This window comes from Pseudorca crassidens, chromosome 20, assembly GCF_039906515.1.
Source record: "Pseudorca crassidens isolate mPseCra1 chromosome 20, mPseCra1.hap1, whole genome shotgun sequence".
Taxonomy (NCBI): Eukaryota; Metazoa; Chordata; class Mammalia; order Artiodactyla; family Delphinidae; genus Pseudorca; species Pseudorca crassidens.
The window spans coordinates 33,899,011-33,923,098 of NC_090315.1; the positions used below are offsets into that span (position 1 = coordinate 33,899,011).

Consider the following 24,088-nt stretch of genomic DNA (forward strand, 5'->3'; position numbering starts at 1 on the left):
CCCAGTGGAGATGGACTCTCCACTCTAAGCCAACCCTAGCCTGGACCAGGTCCCACCCCTACAATGTCAGGGGCCCAGTTCTCATCTCCAGGGGACCACATCTCTGAGCCTGGGGCAGTCGTGAGCTGCAATAACTAGGTTCTGGGGACCCAATTCTAGCCTTTTGTGACATTAGCTTCCCAATTGCCACCAGATTATTGATGCACCTCGGTCTTACCTTCGATTTGGCAAAGTGCCCTTCCCGTCCCTGTCTTATCCTTGCCCCACTCGCCTCAGGGTTTGAGCAGTGGTTGACACTCCTCCCAATAACCCATGCCATGGGTACCATCTGCCTTCTTATTTTTTTTTTCCATCTGCCCTGTTTTAACAGATGAGGAGACCCAGTGACAGCAAGGGTCTTTTCCAAAGTCACACAGCAAGGATGTAGTGAAGCCAGAACTTGAACCCCATTTCTTGACTCCAAGTCTAATTCCAGTGGTCCAGCTTCCCCAAGTGAGATGAATTTATAAAACAACCTGGACACACATAAACACAAGGTTATTCCCCTTTCAGTTCTCCATCAGTCTTCCTAATTACCTCAAGGAGATGCAATTTAGTGCTAGGATGTCTTCAGTGCTCGTCCCACACTTGCCCTGTTCCTCTTTTGAACAGAGAGAGAGGGTAAGGAGTCAGGGAGGGGATGCGGAGGGAGCCTCAGCCTGCTACAGAGCCTGGCTAGAAATGGCATAACTTTGCTTCATTTCTTCTCTGTCTCCATGGTTACCCCTGTTTATGGCACACGATGCAATTTCTCGTCTATAATAGCGATACAAGATTTCCTTTTCAGATGACTTTAAGTGTAATAATAGACCAGGCGGTATGTGATGACTAAAATAGTGCAGGTGGTTCTCAAAGGACTGCAGTTGGGGAAATACTGCCCTACACCAGGCTGACCCCAAGTGCTCAAAGCCAACCCGGCTGCTGGTTCTGTCTCCTCTCCCCTCCTGCGTCCTCCCTAGCTGAGCAATGGCACCTTTGTGTGGGGTCGAAACGCCACAAGGAAAGTCTGTGCTTCTCTTTGGTTGTTGATGGGATGGGGGTGTTGGAGGAAGGAGGTGAGGAAGGGCTGTCTCCACGCTTTCAGGTTTCATAAGGTGGCCGGGGTGACCCCAGCATATGTGCCAATATCTTGGTGCTCAGTGTGTACGCCTGGCTCTGCGGATTGTAACTCGGAGTGTTCCCTAGAGGCTGAACCTCCTCAGTAGAGTAAGGACAGAGGGGGCCTGCCATCCCCTCTCGGTGGGGGGCCTGGGCGAGTAGCTATTAAACCCTGAGAGAGTTAGAGGCTCAGGCTGAGCTGATCTTGAGGCTTGGTGGGTTGGGATTCAAGGGCCACCCTATCGCGGAAGTTCTTGTTCGGGGCTCTGGCTGCTCCTGTGTGGCTCAGAGGGAGGGCGCTACGATGGGGGAAGGGTCCCCTTTAGCCGGGGCTCCTGAACTGCAGGGGCCGCTGTTGGGTGTCTGCTGGGCTCCCGCAGCAGAAGCACAAGGTGTTTCTGCACTGCCCACATAACCCAGACCACCCTGACACTACTTCCCGAATCTTCGAACTGCAGTGAGTGAATACTGCAGTTGTTAGGAGCGACTGGCTTTGCTGTCAGACAGATCTGAGTGTGAATCTCCCTAGTTCCCCTCAGCTGTTCAATGGGGATAATAACACTCCTTACCTCTTGGGTTATGGTGAGCATTCAATGAGATTTTTAAAAACATTTTATTAAAGTATAGTTGATTTGCAATATTGTTTAAATTTCTGCTGTACAGCAAAGTGACTCAGTTATACATATATATATTCTTTTCCATTATGGTTTGTCACAGGATACTGAATATTGTTCCCTGTGCTCTACAGTAAGACCTTGTGTTTTGTCCATCCTGTATGTAATAGTTTGCCTCTGCTAATCTCAAACTCCCAATCCTTCTCTCCCTTACCCTCCTTCCCCCTTGGCAACCACAAGTCCGTTCTCTATATTTGTGAGTCTGTTTTTGTTTCGTAGATATGTTCATTTGTGTTGTATTTTAGATACCACATATAAGTGATATGGTATTTGTATTTCTCTTTCTGACTTTGTTTAGTATGATAATCTCTAGGTCCATACATGTTGCTGCAAATGGCATTATTTCATTCTTTGTAATGGTTGAGTAATATCCCATTGTTTCCATTGTCTGTATGTGTATATATGCATATATATGTATATATATATACCACATCTGTTTTATCCATTTGTCTGTTGATGGACATTTAGGATGTTTCCATGTCTTGGCTACTGTAAATAGTGCTGCTGTGAACATAGGTGTGCATGTGTCTTTTTGAAGTATGGTGTTGTCTGGGTAAATGCCCAGGAGTGGGGTTGCTGGATCATATGGCAGCTCTGTTTCTAGTTTTTTGAGGAACCTCCATACTGTTTTCCGTAGTGGCTGCACCAATTTACATTTCCACCAACGGTGTAAGAGGGTTTCCCGTTCTCCACACCCTCTCCAGCACATTAACTGAGGTTCGTCAAGCTGATTGCCTAACACGTAATATGTGCTCAATAAACAGTGCTCAGTGACCACTTCTCTGTTCAGAAATCTAGGATCTGGAACTTGCAAATGATGGATGCCGGTTCCCCTTAGCCTACTTTTCCAATCTCTTCATTGTCTGGCCCCCACCTCCCCTAGCAACCAAATGTAATCCATGCTAACCCAGAAATATGCCCCAAGCTCTCCTGCCTGCATGCTTCTGCTTCTGCTGTTGCCTCTTTTTGGAATTTCCTGCCCACAATTTCTACCTGTTTAAAATCCTTCGAGGCCACCTCCTTCAGGAAGTCTTCAGTCTTGCCTACAGCCAGATGTAATGGCCCTCTTTGGAACTTCTATGGGGGTTTGTCTAGATACTTTCTACCCTGTAGGAGAGGAGACAAGTTAGTCTGACAGTCTCCCTAGCGGACTCTGAGGTCCCAGAAGGCCGAGGCTGAAAGAGGCGATTCCTTCCTCTCTTCTTGATTCTGTGCTTTAGCAAAGCTCCCTGCACACCTGAAATGTCCTTTGATTGTCTTGGATTTTTTTAAAAATTTATTTTATTTATTTATTTTTGGCTGCTTTGGGTCTTCATTGCTGCACACAGCCTTTGTCTTGTTGTGGCGAGTGGGGACTCCATTGTGGTGTGTAGGCTTCTCATTGCGGTGGCTTCTCTTGTTGTGGAGCACGGGCTCTAGGCCTGTGGGCTTCAGTAGTTGTGGCACGTGGGCTCTAGAGCTCAGGCTCAGTTGTGGCGCACGGGCTTAGTTGCTCCACAGCATGTGGGATCTTCCCAGATGAGGGCTCGAACCCGTGTCCCCTGCATTGGCAGGCTGATTCTTAACCTCTGTGCCACCAGGGAAGCCCTGTCCTTTGATTGTTGAGTGAATGAAACAATGTGAGAACCAAGAGAGCCCGACTTTGGGCTCCGTTTTTGTGGGACACTGTTGAAGGCTGGGTCAGGAAAAGACACAGGTGGAATTAAATATGTATTAATGAAGTTATCCTATGGTCCCCAGCATCCTGCTTTGCCTAGTGAGTCATGTGGTGGTGAATTCGTTCACTTCATACCACAAATGTTTATTGAGCTCTGCCTTAATGCAGACATTGTGCTAGGAACAGCAGACACAAAGCTGAGTAGGACAGTGTCCGTCTTCTCCAAGAACGCACCGTGTGGGTAAGGAGCCGTTTAATAAAAAGTCAACACACAGTAAGATGAGCACTGTGTAGAGTAGTAGCACCTATGCCTTTTTACACAAACCAGTCTCCCCTCTCTTCCTGTCTTATTGGACCCCCTCCCCGTCCTGCCCCGGTCTGGGGACAAGTGGCATCGCCTAATCCAAGGAATGACCCTGGGGACATTCTATTTCACATCTCATCTTACTTCAGTGTTTCTAACCTGTGGACGATTTTGCCTCCCAGGGGACATTTGGCAATGTCCAGAAACATTTTTGGTGGTCACAACCTATCCGGGTGGGGAGAAGCAGCTATTCCACTGGCATCTAATGGGTAGAGGCCAGGCATGCTGCTAAAGATCCCACAATGCATAGGAGAACCTCCCACAACCAAGGAGTGCCCGGCTCCAAATGTCAATAGTGCCGAGGTTGAGAATCCCTGCTTTACGTTTACCCTATAAAACTGTGAGATGAGTGTTAGCAGCTGAAACATGTAGGGAAGGGAGCCAGGGGAATCAGAAAGCCTGCTTTCCAACCCCTGCCTTATCACAAACTTGTATCGGACCTCTGGTTCATCCTCCATCAAATGTGGATAGTCAGGGCTAGCCCTGCCTCCTTGATGGAGATATTTGGGGGCTGAAATATGCGCAAGCAATTGAGAGCACCTGCCAGGGAAGGTGGATGATGAGGCTGGGCTTGGAGGGGGTGGGAGGCCCCCATCTAGCTAATGTCTATTGCAGACACTTGGCCCAAATTTTCTAAGACAATTTCAATTTCAAATACTCTGCCCTTCCCATCTTCAAAAATAAATTGTACAAATCAGGCCATCTGTGCCTCAGATTAAAAGACACCTGGATCTAGCTCCCTTTCCCTTCTTTTCCCTTTTTTGTTTATTGTAGAAAATTTTCAAAAATTAAAAAAATACATATGTAATCCTTTCAAATATAAAAATAGAAGCCTAAAGTAAACACTGCTTTACAAATGACTTTTCCCTTGCTTCTCTGTAGTTATGAACATCTGTCCATGAAAGTAGTTTGACGTCAACAATTTTATTTTAGTAGATTCATTCCACAATCTATTTAACCAATCCCCAACTTTGAAACATTTTTGTTGTTTCCAAATCTTCACTATTATACTCCGTGCTGTGATAAACATCTTGGTATCTTTTGTTTGTGTCCATTCATAATTATTTCATTAGGACACTACATGCCTTGAAGTAGAATTTCTGGCTCAAAGTACACACATTTTTTCCTTTTCAGACAGTATTTATTTACTTTTAAAAATGCTACTTCAGTAAAATTTGGAAAATTCAGAAAAATAGAAAGAAGGAAAAGTAAAGAATTATCTTTATCTACCATCTGACCACAACCACTGTTGACATTTTAATATATTTCATTTCCATATTTTGTATGGCTTCTTTTTTCTTTTCTATTCTTCCTTTTTTTTTTTTTGCGGTACGCGGGCCTCTCACTGCTGTGGCCTCTCCTGTCACGGAGCACAGGCTCCGGACGCGCAGGCTCAGCGGCCATGGCTCACGGGCCCAGCCGCTCCGCGGCATGTGGCATCCGCCCAGACCGGGGAACGAACCCATGTCCCCTGCATCGGCAGGCGGACTCTCAACCACTGTGCCACCAGGGAAGCCCTGGCTTCTTTTTTCAAAAAAAATTGCTGCGTAATGAATTTGTAGTCTAATATTTATTTAAGATTGTTACCATAATCATTTCCTGTGTTTTTGCATTTTTCATGGTCGTATCATATCCTGTTGTGTGCACAGACGATGGCTTAGTTGAGCAGCTTCATGGACTTAAAGTTATTTCCAGTTGTTCACAATTGTAAATAGTGAAAATGAACCTTTTTGTGAGTGAGTGAGGCTTTTTTTTTTTTTCCCTCTGAATTTGTGGTGAACTCCTTAGAATAGATTTCCAGAAGTGAAACTACTGGGACAAATGGGAACGATTTTAGTGTTTGACGTACATGCCAAATTATTTTAAAAGCCTTATGCCCTGTGAATCTGGGTGGTTTGCACCTTGTTAAGGCCTTTTCCACCTAAGGCCTAATCGGCCCTTGGAGAACTTGTCCCGATTTATCCTCCGGCGGCGGTGTCTGAGAGTTCTAGTCCCTTCCTGGGATCTTTTGGGCTCCAAACCCAGCCAAACTGAGGTGGGAACAGATATTCAAACACTCCTCCCCGCTCCCACCCCCACGTACAATTCCCTGGGTCTCAGGGATTACCCAGGCCGCCCTTGCCTCTGGGTCTGGAGCGCCCCCTGCAGTCCACCTGAGGAACTTCCCTCCCCACCCTGGGACCTGGGCTCCATTCCTTTCCCACCAAAGCCTCTTCTGGTCCCCATCCAAGTTGGAGTGTGGCCTGAGCAGGTGCACCGTCTGTCACAGCCTCTCTGAGGTCTCCATTGTCCCTTAGGCAACACAGGAGCACAATCCATGATGTGTCAGCCTGCTGACACAGTGCTTTCCTACTCCACATGGCTCTGCCATGTGAAAGCTCTTCTGTCTCTTGACCTAAAATCGCTTTCCTTGGTGGTTTCCTTGCACTGCTCAAGTGTTACCCATTGAGGGCCACGTGTAACCAGTCTGCTCCCTTTTCACTTCGGCCTTTTCCCCAGCTCATTTTCCCTTATGGTCTTCAAGCTTCCCTCTCAGCTGGTCCTGCCTGAGTGAGGGGAAATGTCCTTAACGTCTCTGAGTCTAGTTTCTTCACCTGTAGAATGAAGATAATAATCCGTATCCTGCAGGGTTGTTGCAGACATTCAAATAATACCAATAAAAAGCCGAGCCCAGATGTTTGGTTCAGGAAAGAAGGCTGAGCATGTGCGTTGACCTGTCCTTCCTCCTGAAAATCCATGGAAAGAAACTAAAGAAAGACAGATAGAGAGAAAAACGAGAACAGCAGAGAATTGGTGTGGGGGAGGATGCCTTGGATCAATGAATCAGATTTTAACATTTTTCTGGAATACCGGAAGGGGTCGAATCACTTTTATGGGTAAATGGGATCAGAGGAAGCCACAGCTGAGATCAAGAAGTAGAGAAGCCTACGGGGTAGGGGTGGGTGTTTTGTTCTGTTTTAGCTGGGGAGTCAAAGTGGGAGAGAAGAAGAGGAAGGAGGTGCAGGAACCAGGGTGGTGACTGATGGGAGAAGAGGCTGTAGTACTGCCACATGGCTTCCTTCACTTCTACTTGTTTGGGTCCACCATTTCCCCCCAGGCTGAGACCGTGCGATATTCTCCAAAGAAATGAAGTAACCAGTCTAACAGGGGCCAAGCTCCCACGTGAGGGACAGAAGAGGGCCCTTCTTGTTTTGACGCTGAGGCACAGGCAAGAACTTGCTGTCAGCTGCCTACCTGGGCACGCTAGAAGCAAGTCCGCCAGCCAAGAAGTCTAACTCGCATGCACAGAGCCTGCTTTCAGCTCAAAGAAGCAGAAATAGCTCAAGAAACTATCAGAAAACTTAATAATAAAAGTAAAAAACCTTTAACTCATCAGGGAGATTCAGGAAATGACTCCATGCAGGAAAAAACTTGCTGCATTGGCAGGTGGATTCCTAACCACTGCACCACCAGGGAAGTCCCCAGGCAAGGCTTTACTGGGGCTCCTGCTGCAGCAGGAGGGGGGTTCCCTTGCTCACTCCCTGAAGGGGGATGAGCTGGTTCCTTATATAGGGTGAGGGTAGGGGTGGGTCCGGGGGTCGGCCCAAGGGGTGGCTTAGGTGGTCTGCCCACCCCTTTGCTGGTGCTGTGTGGGTTTTTGGTCTCTTTGTATCTTGTTCATAATTTGCCCCAACTGTGCATGCACGCAGTTATTTTTAGTCCCCTATAGTTTCTTTGTATTTTGTTGCTGGAGGAGAGGATTGTTCAGTTGCAAGCACTGCAGCAAAGGGTCCCAGGTCCCAGCCTGTCTCACGTTCACAGTCTGACTCTGCCACTTACTAGTAATGTGACAAGTTACTAGCAAGTTGCTAGCATTTCGTGTCTTGGGGTGCTCCAGGGTAAAATGGGAGGTTTGTCAAGGGCTTAAATCGATGGCACTTGGAAAGCTCTCAGAGCAGGGTCCTAACCATGTTGGCTCTTACCAACCATGCAACTAAGTCTGAGACTCAGGAGGTCAGGGGAGGACTCTGCAGGAGCCTGGGATCCCTACAGCTCCTACCTGACACCCAGCTTCAGTGTTGGCCTCAGTTCTGTGCTTCTTGAATTGCAGCTGCCTGTGATTAACATGGGTTCCAGGTGTCGGCTTGGACCAGCTAGGTCACAAACATCAATCCTCACCCTGGGCCCTGCAGCCAATCGCAGTGCTTCCTGGGAGAAGGGAGCTCATGGAGATGCTTATCTTTTTAATTAGATTGGGGCCAGGAGGCAGGATCAGGTATGTTGAAGGGTGGAGATCATTCAGGGTCACACCAACTAACGGATGGAAACTCCCCAGGTGATCTCAGAAAAAAGCAAGGAGTCCAGCAAGTCCCACCCCTGGCTGAAACTGGTTCAGTGCAGGATTAAGACTGTTGGCATTGCTCGTACAAAGACTTTCCCAATTTATTATCCTGGGACTGAAAATTGGGCAATAGTTTAGAAGCCTGGGTAAACGGTAGTGTACCAAACGAGTTTACAAACTTGCTTATCTGCAAATAAAGTCATTTCTTGGAGAGATATGGAGACTTATTAGTAGAATCATTGTTGAATGAGCAATGTTATTCACAGGAGCAGCCGAAGCAGGGGAAGAGGCACTGGTCTAAGAGCCCCATGGTTCCTAGTTCCAGCTCTTCCAATAACTAGCTTTCTGAACCCACGAAAGTGTCTCTTCAGTTTTCACATAGGTTGACCAGATGACTACTAGCGGCTAATATGGATAACGTCCACCACTTGCTGGGTGATTACTATGCATATTGAGGCACCATATTGAGCACCATGTGGAGCTAAACACTCCACATATTATATCACTGACTCTTTCCAATAACCCTGTGGTAGGCATTGTTAACCCATTTTGTAGATGAGGAAACTGAGGCTGGGGAGAGTAGGTGATTTGCCCTGGAGGCAGAGCCAGGACTTGAATCTAAGCACAATGCTCTTCAGCCTGCCCTGATATCTTTAATTCAATTTGCCATGAGTTCCAGTTTTTAAGCGCCTATTAAGTGCCAGACTTGTGAATAGCCAACTATGGTTTTTTTTTCTTTTTTTTTCTGCCAAGTATGTTTTGATATCCCAAGCAAACTTTGTGGAATTGCAGAATCTTCAGGTCTGCAACAAAGAAAGTCATCCTGCCTCTTTACCCACAAGGCAGGTCTGAGGCCCCTGAAATGCCCCATATGGGCCCTCTATGATGTGCAGTGCCCTGAGCCAGCCCAGCCTGTCCAACGATACAAGTGGTTTTCCACACCTGAGAGCGGCAGGAGGCCATCAAAGCTCTGACTTAGACCTCCCAGTGGAGATGGACCCTTCACTCTAAGCCAACCCTAGCCTGGACCAGGTCCCACCCCTACAATGTCAGGGGCCCAGTTCTCATCTCCAGGGGACCACATCTCTGAGCCTGGGGCAGTCGTGAGCTGCAATAACTAGGTTCTGGGGACCCAATTCTAGCCTTTTGTGACATTAGCTTCCCAATTGCCACCAGATTATTGATGCACCTGGGGTCTTACCTTCGATTTGGCAAAGTGCCCTTCCCGTCCCTGTCTTATCCTTGCCCCACTCGCCTCAGGGTTTGAGCAGTGGTTGACACTCCTCCCAATAACCCATGCCATGGGTACCATCTGCCTTCTTATTTTTTTTTTCCATCTGCCCTGTTTTAACAGATGAGGAGACCCAGTGACAGCAAGGGTCTTTTCCAAAGTCACACAGCAAGGATGTAGTGAAGCCAGAACTTGAACCCCATTTCTTGACTCCAAGTCTAATTCCAGTGGTCCAGCTTCCCCAAGTGAGATGAATTTATAAAACAACCTGGACACACATAAACACAAGGTTATTCCCCTTTCAGTTCTCCATCAGTCTTCCTAATTACCTCAAGGAGATGCAATTTAGTGCTAGGATGTCTTCAGTGCTCGTCCCACACTTGCCCTGTTCCTCTTTTGAACAGAGAGAGAGGGTAAGGAGTCAGGGAGGGGATGCGGAGGGAGCCTCAGCCTGCTACAGAGCCTGGCTAGAAATGGCATAACTTTGCTTCATTTCTTCTCTGTCTCCATGGTTACCCCTGTTTATGGCACACGATGCAATTTCTCGTCTATAATAGCGATACAAGATTTCCTTTTCAGATGACTTTAAGTGTAATAATAGACCAGGCGGTATGTGATGACTAAAATAGTGCAGGTGGTTCTCAAAGGACTGCAGTTGGGGAAATACTGCCCTACACCAGGCTGACCCCAAGTGCTCAAAGCCAACCCGGCTGCTGGTTCTGTCTCCTCTCCCCTCCTGCGTCCTCCCTAGCTGAGCAATGGCACCTTTGTGTGGGGTCGAAACGCCACAAGGAAAGTCTGCGCTTCTCTTTGGTTGTTGATGGGATGGGGGTGTTGGAGGAAGGAGGTGAGGAAGGGCTGTCTCCACGCTTTCAGGTTTCATAAGGTGGCCAGGGTGACCCCAGCATATGTGCCAATATCTTGGTGCTCAGTGTGTACGCCTGGCTCTGCGGATTGTAACTCGGAGTGTTCCCTAGAGGCTGAACCTCCTCAGTAGAGTAAGGACAGAGGGGGCCTGCCATCCCCTCTCGGTGGGGGGCCTGGGCGAGTAGCTATTAAACCCTGAGAGTTAGAGGCTCAGGCTGAGCTGATCTTGAGGCTTGGTGGGTTGGGATTCAAGGGCCACCCTATCGCGGAAGTTCTTGTTCGGGGCTCTGGCTGCTCCTGTGTGGCTCAGAGGGAGGGCGCTACGATGGGGGAAGGGTCCCCTTTAGCCGGGGCTCCTGAACTGCAGGGGCCGCTCTTGGGTGTCTGCTGGGCTCCCGCAGGAGAAGCACAAGGGGGTTTCTGCACTGCCCACATAACCCAAACCACCGTGAAACTACTTCCCGAATCTTCGAACTGCAGTGAGTGAATACTGCAGTTGTTAGGAGCGACTGGCTTTGCTGTCAGACAGACCTGAGTGTGAATCTCCCTAGTTCCCCTCAGCTGTTCAATGGGGATAATAACACTCCTTACCTCTTGGGTTATGGTGAGCATTCAATGAGATTTTTAAAAACATTTTATTAAAGTATAGTTGATTTGCAATATTGTTTAAATTTCTGCTGTACAGCAAAGTGACTCAGTTATACATATATATATTCTTTTCCATTATGGTTTGTCACAGGATACTGAATATTGTTCCCTGTGCTCTACAGTAAGACCTTGTGTTTTGTCCATCCTGTATGTAATAGTTTGCCTCTGCTAATCTCAAACTCCCAATCCTTCTCTCCCTTACCCTCCTTCCCCCTTGGCAACCACAAGTCCGTTCTCTATATTTGTGAGTCTGTTTTTGTTTCGTAGATATGTTCATTTGTGTTGTATTTTAGATACCACATATAAGTGATATGGTATTTGTATTTCTCTTTCTGACTTTGCTTAGTATGATAATCTCTAGGTCCATACATGTTGCTGCAAATTGCATTATTTAATTCTTTACTATGGCTGAGTAATATCCCTTTGTATATTTATATATATATATATACATATATATATATATATACACCACATCTGTTTTATCCATTTGTCTGTTGATGGACATTTAGGATGTTTCCATGTCTTGGCTACTGTAAATAGTGCTGCTATGAACAGAGGTGTGCATGTGTCTTTTTGAAGTATGATGTTGTCTGGGTAAATGCCCAGGAGTGGGGTTGCTGGATCATATGGCAGCTCTGTTTCTAGTTTTTTGAGGAACCTCCATACTGTTTTCCGTAGTGGCTGCACCAGTTTACATTTCCACCAACGGTGTAAGAGGGTTTCCCGTTCTCCACACCCTCTCCAGCACATTAACTGAGGTTCGTCAAGCTGATTGCTGACACGTAATATGTGCTCAATAAACAGTGTTCAGTGACCACTTCTCTGTTCAGAAATCTAGGATCTGGAACTTGCAAATGATGGATGCTGGTTCCCCTTAGCCTACTTTTCCAATCTCTTCATTGTCTGGCCCCCACCTCCCCTAGCAACCAAATGTAATCCATGCTAACCCAGAAATATGCCCCAAGCTCTCCTGTCTCCATGCTTCTGCTTCTGCTGTTGCCTCTTTTTGGAATTTCCTGCCCACAATTTCTACCTGTTTAAAATCCTTCGAGGCCACCTCCTTCAGGAAGTCTTCAGTCTTGCCTACAGCCAGATGTAATTGCCCTCTTTGGAACTTCTATGGGGGTTTGTCTAGATACTTTCTACCCTGCAGGAGAGGAGACAAGTTAGTCTGACAGTCTCCCTAGCGGACTCTGAGGTCCCAGAAGGCCGAGGCTGAAAGAGGCGATTCCTTCCTCTCTTCTTGATTCTGTGCTTTAGCAAAGCTCCCTGCACACCTGAAATGTCCTTTGATTGTCTTGGATTTTTAAAAAAATTAATTTTATTTATTTATTTTTGGCTGCTTTCGGTCTTCATTGCTGCACGCAGCCTTTCTCTTGTGGCGAGTGGGGACTCCGTTGTGGTGTGTAGGCTTCTCATTGCGGTGGCTTCTCTTGTTGTGGAGCACGGGCTCTGGGCCTGTGGGCTTCAGTAGTTGTGGCACGTGGGCTCTAGAGCTCAGGCTCAGTTGTGGCGCACGTGCTTAGTTGCACAGGCAGAAACTTGCTGTCAGCTGCCTACCTGGGCATGCTAGAAGCAAGTCCGCCAGCCAACAAGTCTAACTCGCATGCACAGAGCCTGCTTTCAGCTCAAAGAAGCAGAAATAGCTCAAGAAACTATCAGAAAACTTAATAATAAAAGTAAAAAACCTTTAACTCACCAGGGAGATTCAGGAAATGTCTCCATTCAGCAAAAATAAAACCTGGGTATTATGATGAACATTCAGAGAAGGAGTTCTTATATATTAAAAATATGATTGACAACATTTTTAAAGATCAATAAAAGTATTGCAAAAAGACTGAGAAATTTCTCAAAAACAGACTTACAGTGAGAAATAAAGGTCATGTTAGTGTTCATAGCCGCAACACTGAATGTTGGAAAACAATGGAGCAATACCTTCAAAAGGGCTAAGAGAAAATGATATTGAACTTAAAATGTAACATCCAGCCAAATTATCAGTCAGGCATGAGAGAAAAATTAAGGTGTTTTCCAACATTTAGGGATTCTGAAAGTTTCCCCTAATTCATCCTTTTGGTAAAAGATTGCTTGAGGATGTACTCCAGCAAATAAAAGTCCAAGATAGAGGATGACAGGGTATCCAAGAAGCAGTGAATCCAACCCAGGAGAGCAATGTAAAGGGAACCGAGAATGACAGACAGACGATCAGGAAAGAAGGTAATGGATATTAGATCATTTACCAAATAGCAGGTGAGAAATTTCCTGGCAATTAGAAATGCCAGGAATAACAGAAGCCCTGTAAGAAAATGATAGTCCAAATATGAAGCAAACTAAATGTAGCCTGTATCCTGATTCTGAGCATGTCTCAGAAGAGAGTATCCTTCTTATCTCCTTCCTCCTTGAAGTAGCTCAATTTCAGTGACATCGAGTTATATATCGTTCTCTGTGGATCCATTCACCCTTAGTTCTCCAGTAAAGAGTATTTATTTATTCATATCATAAGAACTGTTTATTTCAAGTGTCATAATCAGTCTACAGACAGAGCATGAAGGGCTTAATCATCCTTACATGATGTATCAAATTGCTTTCAGCTGCACAGTTGCTTAGGCAAATGAGGTTATTCTCCCCTTGTTCCAAGAGGACCAGAAATGGTCCAACTTGCTGAAGGAGGCTACCAAGGTCATCTAGTTTTTTCCATCTAGCTTCAGTGTCCTATATTATTTAATTTTATGAAGAGTTAATGAAATTTTAATAAGAATTTTTATAAAATTGTTCATAGTTCTAGAGTTCAATGTGTATCTAACTGACAATTTATAAATATGTGTAGATATATAAATTTAAGAGTAGTATGAAATGTTTAATATTACAAAATATTCCTCAGTTGCCTTGTGAAACGTCTACAAATAGCATAAACTCATGAATGTTCTGGAAACACAATTTAGAACACAAGGAAAACTAAGAGCAATTCATGTGTCACACTAATGGGAAATGATACTTTATGACATGAGAATCTACTGCATTCATGCTTTTTGAGGAGAAAGATTTATGAGTTAATTTGTCCTTTCATCTCTTCCACTCAGACCCACCCTGCACTTTTTTTTTGTTTGTTTTAACTTATTTTTATTTTTGACTGCTTTGGGTCCTCGTTGCTGCGCATAGGCCTTCACCAGTTGCGGTGAGCGAGGGCTACTCTTTGTTGCGGTGCGCGGGCCTCTCATTGCAGAGGCTTCTCTTTGTTTCAGAGCACAGGCTCTAGGCACGTGGGCTTCAAGTGTTGTGGTAGTTGTGCCTCGCGGGCTCGAGAGCACAGGCTCAGTATTCGTGGCACACGGGCTTAGTTGCTCCGCGGCATGTGGGATCTTCCCGGACCAGGGCTTGAACCTGAGTCCCCTGCATTGGCAGGTGGATTCCTAACCACTGCACCACCAGGGAAGTCTCCAGGCAAGGCTTTATTGGGGCTCCTGCTGCAGCAGGAGGGGGGTTCCCTTGCTTGCTCCCTGAAGGGGGTGAGCTGGTTCCTTATATAGGGTGAGGGTAGGGGTGGGTCCGGGGGTCGGCCCAAGGGGTGGCTTAGGTGGTCTGCCCACCCCTTTGCTGGTGCTGTGTGGGTTTTTGGTCTCTTTGTATCTTGTTCATAATTTGCCCCAACTGTGCATGCACGCAGTTATTTTTAGTCCCCTATAGTTTCTTTGTATTTTGTTGCTGGAGGAGAGGTTTGTTCAGTTGCAAGCACTGCAGCAAAGGGTCCCAGGTCCCAGCCTGTCTCACGTTCACAGTCTGACTCTGCCACTTACTAGTAATGTGACAAGTTACTAGCAAGTTGCTAGCATTTCGTGTCTTGGGGTGCTCCAGGGTAAAATGGGAGGTTTGTCAAGGGCTTAAATCGATGGCACTTGGAAAGCTCTCAGAGCAGGGTCCTAACCATGTTGGCTCTTACCAACCATGCAACTAAGTCTGAGGCTCAGGAGGTCAGGGGAGGACTCTGCAGGAGCCTGGGATCCCTACAGCTCCTACCTGACACCCAGCTTCAGTGTTGGCCTCAGTTCTGTGCTTCTTGAATTGCAGCTGCCTGTGATTAACATGGGTTCCAGGTGTCGGCTTGGACCAGCTAGGTCACAAACATCAATCCTCACCCTGGGCCCTGCAGCCAATCGCAGTGCTTCCTGGGAGAAGGGAGCTCATGGAGATGCTTATCTTTTTAATTAGATTGGGGCCAAGAGGCAGGATCAGGTATGTTGAAGGGTGGAGATCATTCAGGGTCACACCAACTAACGGATGGAAAATCCCCAGGTGATCTCAGAAAAAAGCAAGGAGTCCAGCAAGTCCCACCCCTGGCTGAAACTGGTTCAGTGCAGGATTAAGACTGTTGGTGTTGCTCTTACAAAGACTTTCCCAATTTATTATCCTGGGACTGAAAATTGGGCAATAGTTTAGAAGCCTGGGTAAACGGTAGTGTACCAAACGAGTTTACAAACTTGCTTATCTGCAAATAAAGTCATTTCTTGGAGAGATCTGGAGACTTATTAGTAGAATCATTGTTGAATGAGCAATGTTATTCACAGGAGCAGCCGAAGCAGGGGAAGAGGCACTGGTCTAAGAGCCCCATGGTTCCTAGTTCCAGCTCTTCCAATAACTAGCTTTCTGAACCCACGAAAGTGTCTCTTCAGTTTTCACATAGGTTGACCAGATGACTACTAGCGGCTAATATGGATAACGTCCACCACTTGCTGGGTGATTACTATGCATATTGAGGCACCATATTGAGCACCATGTGGAGCTAAACACTCCACATATTATATCACTGACTCTTTGCAATAACCCTGTGGTAGGCATTGTTAACCCATTTTGTAGATGAGGAAACCGAGGCTGGGGAGAGTAGGTGATTTGCCCTGGAGGCAGAGCCAGGACTTGAATCTAAGCACAATGCTCTTCAGCCTGCCCCGGTATCTTTAATTCAATTTGCCATGAGTTCCACTTTTTAAGCGCCTATTATGTGCCAGGCTCGTGAATAGCCAACTACGGTTTTTTTTTTTCTTTTTTTTTCTGCCAAGTATGTTTTGATATCCCAAGCAAACTTTGTGGAATTGCAGAATCTTCAGGTCTGCAACAAAGAGTGTCATCCTGCCTCTTTACCCACAAGGCAGGTCTGAGGCCCCTGAAATGCCCCATATGGGCCCTCTATGATGTGCAGTGCCCTGAGTCAGCCCAGCCTGTCCAACAATACAAGTGGTTTTCCACACCTGAGAGCAGCAGGAGGCCATCAAAGCCCTGACTTAGACCTCCCAGTGGAGATGGACTCTCCACTCTAAGCCAACCCTAGCCTGGACCAGGTCCCACCCCTACAATGTCAGGGGCCCAGTTCTCATCTCCAGGGGACCACATCTCTGAGCCTGGGGCAGTCGTGAGCTGCAATAACTAGGTTCTGGGGACCCAATTCTAGCCTTTTGTGACATTAGCTTCCCAATTGCCACCAGATTATTGATGCACCTGGGGTCTTACCTTTGATTTGGCAAAGTGCCCTTCCCCTCCCTGTCTTATCCTTGCCCCACTCGCCTCATGGTTTGAGCAGTGGTTGACACTCCTCCCAATAACCCATACCATGGGTACCATCTGCCTTATTATTATTATTTTATTCCATCTGCCCTGTTTTAACAGATGAGGAGACCCAGTGACAGCAAGGGTCTTTTCCAAACTCACACAGCAAGGATGTAGTGAAGCCAGAACTTGAACCCCGTTTCTTGACTCCAAGTCTAATTCCAGTGGTCCAGCTTCCCAAAGTGAGATGAATTTATAAAACAACCTGGACACATATAAACACAAGGTTATTCCCCTTTCAGTTCTCCATCAGTCTTCCTAATTACCTCAAGGAGATGCAATTTAGTGCTAGGATGTCTTCAGTGCTCGTCCCACACTTGCCCTGTTCCTCATTTGAAGTGAGAGAGAGGGTAAGGAGTCAGGGAGGGGATGCGGAGGGAGCCTCAGCCTGCTACAGAGCCTGGCTAGAAATGGCTTAACTTTGCTTCATTTCTTCTCTGTCTCCATGGTTACCCCTGTTTATGGCACACGATGCAATTTCTCGTCTATAATAGCGATACAAGGTTTCCTTTTCAGATGACTTTAAGTGTAATAATAGACCAGGCGATATGTGATGACTAAAATAGTGCAGGTGGTTCTCAAAGGACTGCAGTTGGGGAAATACTGCCCTACACCAGGCTGACCCCGAGTGCTCAAAGCCAACCCGCCTGCTGGTTCTGTCTCCTCTCCCCTCCTGCGGTATATATATATATATATATACCACATCTGTTTTATTAGTTTATCTGTTGATGGACATTTAGGATGTTTCCACGTCTTGGCTACTGTAAATAGTGCTGCTGTGAACATAGGTGTGCATGTGTCTTTTTGAAGTATGATGTTGTCTGGGTAAATGCCCAGGAGTGGGGTTGCTGGATCATATGGCAACTCTGTTTCTAGTTTTTTGAGGAACCTCCATACTGTTTCCCATAGTGGCTGCACCAATTTACATTTCCACCTGCGGTGTAAGAGGGTTTCCCGTTCTCCACACCCTCTCCAGCACATTAACTGAGGTTCGTCAAGCTGATTGCCTAACACGTAATATGTGCTCAATAAACAGTGCTCAGTGAACACTTCTCTGTTCAGAAATCTTCTAGGATCTGGAACTTGCAAATGATGGATGCTGGTTCCCCTTAGCCTACTTTTCCAATCTCTTCATTGTCTGGCCCCCACCTCCCCTAGCAACCAAATGTAATCCATGCTAACCCAGAAATATGCCCCAAGCTCTCCTGCCTGCATGCTTCTGCTTCTGCTGTTGCCTCTTTTTGGAATTTCCTGCCCACAATTTCTACCTGTTTAAAATCCTTCGAGGCCACCTCCTTCAGGAAGTCTTCAGTCTTGCCTACAGCCAGATGTAATTGCCCCCTTTGGAACTTCTATGGGGGTTTGTCTAGATACTTTCTACCCTGTAGGAGAGGAGACAAGTTAGTCTGACAGTCTCCCTAGCGGACTCTGAGGTCCCAGAAGGCCGAGGCTGAAAGAGGCGATTCCTTCCTCTCTTCTTGATTCTGTGCTTTAGCAAAGCTCCCTGCACACCTGAAATGTCCTTTGACTGCTTTGGATTATTTTTTTAATTTATTTTATTTAATTATTTTTGGCTGCTTTGGGTCGTCATTGCTGCGTGCAGCCTTTCTCTAGTTGTGGCGAGCGGGGACTCCGTTGTGGTGTGCAGGCTTCTCACTGCGGTGGCTTCTCTTGTTGTGGAGCATGGGCTCTGGGCCTGCGGGCTTCAGTAGTTGTGGCACGTGGGCTCTAGAGCTCAGGCTCAGTTGTGGCGCACGGGCTTAGTTGCTCCACGGCATGTGGGATCTTCCCAGATGAGGGCTTGAACCCGTGTGCCCTGCATTGGCAGGCCGATTCTTAACCTCTGTGCCACCAGGGAAGCCCTGTCCTTTGATTGTTGAGTGAATGAATCAATGTGAGAACCAAGAGAGCCCGACTTTGGGCTCTGTTTTTGTGGGACACTGTTGAAGGCTGGGTCAGGAAAAGACTCAGGTGGAATTAAATATGTATTAATGAAGTTATCCTATGGTCCCCAGCATCCTGCTTTGCCTAGTGAGTCATGTGGTGGTGAATTCGTTCACTTCATACCACAAATATTTATTGAGCTCTGCCTTAATGCAGACATTGTTCTAGGAACAGCAGACACAAAGCTGAGTAGGACAGTGTCCGTCTTCTCCAAGAACGCACCGTGTGGGTAAGGAGCCGTTTAATAAAAAGTCAACACACAGTAAGATGAGCACTGTGTAGAGTAGTAGCACCTATGCCTTTTTACACAAACCAGTCTCCCCTCTCTTCCTGTCTTATTGGACCCCCTCCCCGTCCTGCCCCGGTCTGGGGACAAGTGGCATCGCCTAATCCAAGGAATGACCCTGGGGACATTCTATTTCACATCTCATCTTACTTCAGTGTTTCTAACCTGTGGACGATTTTGCCTCCCAGGGGACATTTGGCAATGTCCAGAAACATTTTTGGTGGTCACAACCTATCCGGGTGGGGAGAAGCAGCTATTCCACTGGCATCTAATGGGTAGAGGCCAGGCATGCTGCTAAAGATCCCACAATGCATAGGAGAACCTCCCACAACCAAGGAGTGCCCGGCTCCAAATGTCAATAGTGCCGAGGTTGAGAATCCCTGCTTTACGTTTACCCTATAAAACTGTGAGATGAGTGTTAGCAGCTGAAACATGTAGGGAAGGGAGCCAGGGGAATCAGAAAGCCTGCTTTCCAACCCCTGCCTTATCACAAACTTGTATCGGACCTCTGGTTCATCCTCCATCAAATGTGGATAGTCAGGGCTAGCCCTGCCTCCTTGATGGAGATATTTGGGGACTGACATATGCGCAAGCAATTGAGAGCACCTGCCAGGGAAGGTGGATGATGAGGCTGGGCTTGGAGGGGGTGGGAGGCCCCCATCTAGCTAATGTCTATTGCAGACACTTGGCCCAAATTTTCTAAGAGAGCTTCAATTTCAAATACTCTGCCCTTCCTCTGTCTTCAAAAATAAATTGTACAAATCAAGCCATCTGTGCCTCAGATTAAAAGACACCTGGATCTAGCTCCCTTTCCCTTCTTTTCCCTTTTTTGTTTATTGTAGAAAATTTTCAAAAATTAAAAAAATACATATGTAATCCTTTCAAATATAAAAATAGAAGCCTAAAGTAAACACTGCTTTACAAATGACTTTTCCCTTGCTTCTCTGTAGTTATGAACATCTGTCCATGAAAGTAGTTTGACGTCAACAATTTTATTTTAGTAGATTCATTCCACAATCTATTTAACCAATCCCCAACTTTGAAACATTTTTGTTGTTTCCAAATCTTCACTATTATACTCCGTGCTGTGATAAACATCTTGGTATCTTTTGTTTGTGTCCATTCATAATTATTTCATTAGGACCCTACATGCCTTGAAGTAGAATTTCTGGCTCAAAGTACACACATTTTTTCCTTTTCAGACAGTATTTATTTACTTTTAAAAATGCTACTTCAGTAAAATTTGGAAAATTCAGAAAAATAGAAAGAAGGAAAAGTAAAGAATTATCTTTATCTACCATCTGACCACAGCCACTGTTGACATTTTAATATATTTCATTTCCATATTTTGTATGGCTTCTTTTTTCTTTTCTATTCTTCCTTTTTTTTTTTTTGCGGTACGCGAGCCTCTCACTGCTGTGGCCTCTCCTGTCACGGAGCACAGGCTCCGGACGCGCAGGCTCAGCGGCCATGGCTCACGGGCCCAGCCGCTCCGCGGCATGTGGGATCTTCCCAGACCGGGGCACGAACCCGCGTCCCCTGCATCGGCAGGCGGACTCTCAACCACTGCGCCACCAGGGAAGCCCTGGCTTCTTTTTTCAAAAAAAATTCCTGCATAATGAATTTGTAGTCTAATATCTGTTTAAGATTCTTACCATAATCATTTACTGTGTTTTTGCATTTTTCATGGTTGTATCATAACCTGTTGTGTGCACAGACCATGGCTTAGTTGAGCAGCTTCATGGACTTAAAGTTATTTCCAGTTGTTCACAATTGTAAATAGTGAAAATGAACCTTTTTGTGAGTGAGTGAGGCTTTTTTTTTTTTTCCCCTCTTAATTTGTGGTGAACGCCTTAGAATAGATTTCCAGAAGTGAAACTACTGGGACAAATGGGAACGATTTTAGTGTTTGACGTACATGCCAAATTATTTTAAAAGCCTTATGCCCTGTGAATCTGGGTGGTTTGCACCTTGTTAAGGCCTTTTCCACCTAAGGCCTAATCGGCCCTTGGAGAACTTGTCCCGATTTATCCTCCGGCGGCGGTGTCTGAGAGTTCTAGTCCCTTCCTGGGATCTTTTGGGCTCCAAACCCAGCCAGACTGAGGTGGGAACAGATATTCAAACCCGCCTCCCCGCTCCCACCCCCAGGTACAATTCCCTGGGTCTCAGGGATTACCCAGGCCGCCCTTGCCTCTGGGTCTGGAGCGCCCCCTGCAGTCCACCTGAGGAACTTCCCTCCCCACCCTGGGACCTGGGCTCCATTCCTTTCCCACCAAAGCCTCTTCTGGTCCCCATCCAAGTTGGAGTGTGGCCTGAGCAGGTGCACCGTCTGTCACAGCCTCTCTGAGGTCTCCATTGTCCCTTAGGCAACACAGGAGCACAATCCATGATGTGTCAGCCTGCTGACACAGTGCTTTCCTACTCCACATGACTCTGCCATGAGAAAGCTCTTCTTTTTCTTGACCTAAAATCGCTTTCCTTGGTGGTTTCCTTGCACTGCTCAAGTGTTACCCATTGAGGGCCACGTGTAACCAGTCTGCTCCCTTTTCACTTCGGCCTTTTCCCCAGCTCATTTTCCCTTATGGTCTTCAAGCTTCCCTCTCAGCTGGTCCTGCCTGAGTGAGGGGAAATGTCCTTAACTTCTCTGAGTCTAGTTTCTTCACCTGTAGAATGAAGATAATAATCCGTATCCTGCAGGGTTGTTGCAGACATTCAAATAATACCAATAAAAAGCCGAGCCCAGATGTTTGGATCAGGATAGAAGGCTGAGCATGTGCGTTGACCTGTCCTTCCTCCTGAAAATCCATGGAAAGAAACTAAAGAAAGACAGATAGAGAGAAAAACGCCAAACAGCAGAGAATTGGTGTGGGGGAGGGTGCCTTGGATCAATGAATCAGATTTTAACATTTTTCTGGAATACCGGAAGGGGTCGAATCACTTTTATGGGTAAATGGGATCAGAGGAAGCCACAGCTGAGATCAAGAAGTAGAGAAGCCTACGGGGTAGGGGAGGGTGTTTTGTTCTGTTTTAGCTGGGGAGTCAAAGTGGGAGAGAAGAAGAGGAAGAAGGTGCAGGAACCAGGGTGGTGACTGATGGGAGAAGAGGCTGTAGTACATGGCTTCCTTCACTTCTACTTGTTTGGGTCCACCATTTCCCCCCAGGCTGAGACCGTGCGATATTCTCCAAAGAAATGAAGTAACCAGTCTAACAGGGGCCAAGCTCCCACGTGAGGGACAGAAGAGGGCCCTTCTCGTTTTGACGCTGAGGCACAGGCAAGAACTTGCTGTCAGCTGCCTACCTGGGCACGCTAGAAGCAAGTCCGCCAACCAACAAGTCTAACTCGCATGCACAGAGCCTGCTTTCAGCTCAAAGAAGCAGAAGTAGCTCAAGAAACTATCAGAAAACTTAATAATAAAAGTAAAAAACCTTTAACTCATCAGGGAGATTCAGGAAATGACTCCATTCAGGAAAAAACCTGCTGCATTGGCAGGTAGATTCCTAACCACTGCACCACCAGGGAAGTCCCCAGGCAAGGCTTTATTGGGGCTCCTGCTGCAGCAGGAGGGGGGTTCCCTTGCTTGCTCCCTGAAGGGGGGTGAGCTGGTTCCTTATATAGGGTGAGGGTAGGGGTGGGTCCGGGGGTTGGCCCAAGGGGTGGCTTAGGTGGTCTGCCCACCCCTTTGCTGGTGCTGTGTGGGTTTTTGGTCTCTTTGTATCTTGTTCATAATTTGCCCCAACTGTGCATGCACGCAGTTATTTTTAGTCCCCTATAGTTTCTTTGTATTTTGTTGCTGGAGGAGAGGTTTGTTCAGTTGCAAGCACTGCAGCAAAGGGTCCCAGGTCCCAGCCTGTCTCACGTTCACAGTCTGACTCTGCCACTTACTAGTAATGTGACAAGTTACTAGCAAGTTGCTAGCATTTCGTGTCTTGGGGTGCTCCAGGGTAAAATGGGAGGTTTGTCAAGGGCTTAAATCGATGGCACTTGGAAAGCTCTCAGAGCAGGGTCCTAACCATGTTGGCTCTTACCAACCATGCAACTAAGTCTGAGACTCAGGAGGTCAGGGGAGGACTCTGCAGGAGCCTGGGATCCCTACAGCTCCTACCTGACACCCAGCTTCAGTGTTGGCCTCAGTTCTGTGCTTCTTGAATTGCAGCTGCCTGTGATTAACATGGGTTCCAGGTGTGGTTGGACCAGCTAGGTCACAAACATCAATCCTCACCCTGGGCCCTGCAGCCAATCGCAGTGCTTCCTGGGAGAAGGGAGCTCATGGAGATGCTTATCTTTTTAATTAGATTGGGGCCAAGAGGCAGGATCAGGTATGTTGAGGGGTGGAGATCATTCAGGGTCACACCAACTAATGGATGGAAAATCCCCAGGTGATCTCAGAAGAAAGCAAGGAGTCCAGCAAGTCCCACCCCTGGCTGAAACTGGTTCAGTGCAGGATTAAGACAGTTGGCGTTGCTCTTACAAAGACTTTCCCAATTTATTATCCTGGGACTGAAAATTGGGCAATAGTTTAGAAGCCTGGGTAAACGGTAGTGTACCAAACGAGTTTACAAACTTGCTTATCTGCAAATAAAGTCATTTCTTGGAGAGATCTGGAGACTTATTAGTAGAATCATTGTTGAATGAGCAGTGTTATTCACAGGAGTAGCCGAAGCAGGGGAAGAGGCAGTGGTATAAGCGTAGGTGATTTGCCCTGGAGGCAGAGCTAGGACTTGAATCTAAGCACAATGCTATTTAGCCTGCCCTGATATGTGTAATTCAATTTGCCATGAGTTCCAGTTTTTAAGCGCCTATTATGTGCCAGGCTCGTGAATAGCCAACTACGGTTTTTTTTTTTTTCTTTTTCCAACTACGTTTTGATATCCCAAGCAAACTTTGTGGAATTGCAGAATCTTCAGGTCTGCAACAAAGAAAGTCATCCTGCCTCTTTACCCACAAGGCATGTCTGAGGCCCCTGAAAATGCCCCTTATAGGCCCTCTATGATGTGCAGTGCCCTGAGCCAACCCAACCTGTCCAACGATACAAGTGGTTTTCCACACCTGAGAGCGGCAGGAGGCCATCAAAGCCCTGACTTAGACCTCCCAGTGGAGATGGACCCTTCACTCTAAGCCAACCCTAGCCTGGACCAGGTCCCACCCCTACAGTGTCAGGGGCCCAGTTCTCATCTCCAGGGGACCACATCTCTGAGCCTGGGGCTGTCGTGAGCTGCAATAACTAGGTTCTGAGGACCCAATTCTAGCCTTTTGTGACATTAGCTTCCCAATTGCCACCAGATTATTGATGCACCTGGGGTCTTACCTTCGATTTGGCAAAGTGCCCTTCCCGTCCCTGTCTTATCCTTGCCCCACTCGCCTCAGGG

General features: G+C 46.7%; 1 long non-coding RNA gene across 4 annotated transcripts in view; it reads left to right on the forward strand.

Annotated features, from left to right (window-relative positions):
* The window catches only part of LOC137215586 (uncharacterized), an 84,892-nt gene that overhangs the window by 19,969 nt on the left and 40,835 nt on the right, over positions 1–24,088 (forward strand). The window contains exon 5 of one of the 4 annotated variants that reach the window (XR_010939334.1): positions 6,930–7,172. The exons of the other annotated variants lie outside the window; for them this stretch is intronic. This is a non-coding gene — a long non-coding RNA (uncharacterized lncRNA). Of the gene's footprint in view, positions 1–6,929; positions 7,173–24,088 lie in introns of those variants that run through there. 4 annotated transcript variants of the gene reach the window in all.